Here is a 554-nt window from a genome sequence, read left to right as displayed (position 1 = left end):
GTGCTGCACTGTCGGAAGGACAGTACCGAGGGAGTGCTGCACTGTCAGAGGGTCAGAACGGAGGGAGTGCTGAACTGTCAGAGGGTCAGTGCTGAGGGAGTGCTGCATTGTCAGAGGGTCAGTACTGAGGGAGTGCTGCACTGTCAGACGGTCAGTGCTGAGGGAGTGCTGTACTGTCAGAGGGTCAGTACTGAAGGAGGGCTGCACTGTTAGAGGGCCAGATCAGAGGGAGTGCTGCACTTTAGGAGGGTCAGTACTGAGGGAGTGCTGCAATGTCAGAGGGTCAGTACGGAGGGAATGCTGTACTGTTGGAGGCTCAGTACTGAGGGAGTGCTGTACTGTCGGAGGGTCAGTACTGAGGGAGTGCTGCACTGTCAGAGGGTCAGTACTGAGGGAGTGCTGAACTGTCAGAGTGTCAGTACAGAGGGAGTGCTGCACTGTCGTAGGGCCTGTCTTGACGGAATGCTGCACTGTCGGTGCGTCTGTACTGAGGGAGCGCTGCACTGTCGGAGGGTCAGTACTGAGGGTTTGCTGCACTGTCAGAGAGTCTTTGC

This window comes from Carcharodon carcharias, assembly GCF_017639515.1.
Source record: "Carcharodon carcharias isolate sCarCar2 chromosome 29 unlocalized genomic scaffold, sCarCar2.pri SUPER_29_unloc_2, whole genome shotgun sequence".
Lineage (NCBI taxonomy): Eukaryota > Metazoa > Chordata > Chondrichthyes > Lamniformes > Lamnidae > Carcharodon > Carcharodon carcharias.
The sequence above is the reverse complement of the archived record's forward strand: the minus strand, read 5'-3'. Positions refer to the sequence as shown.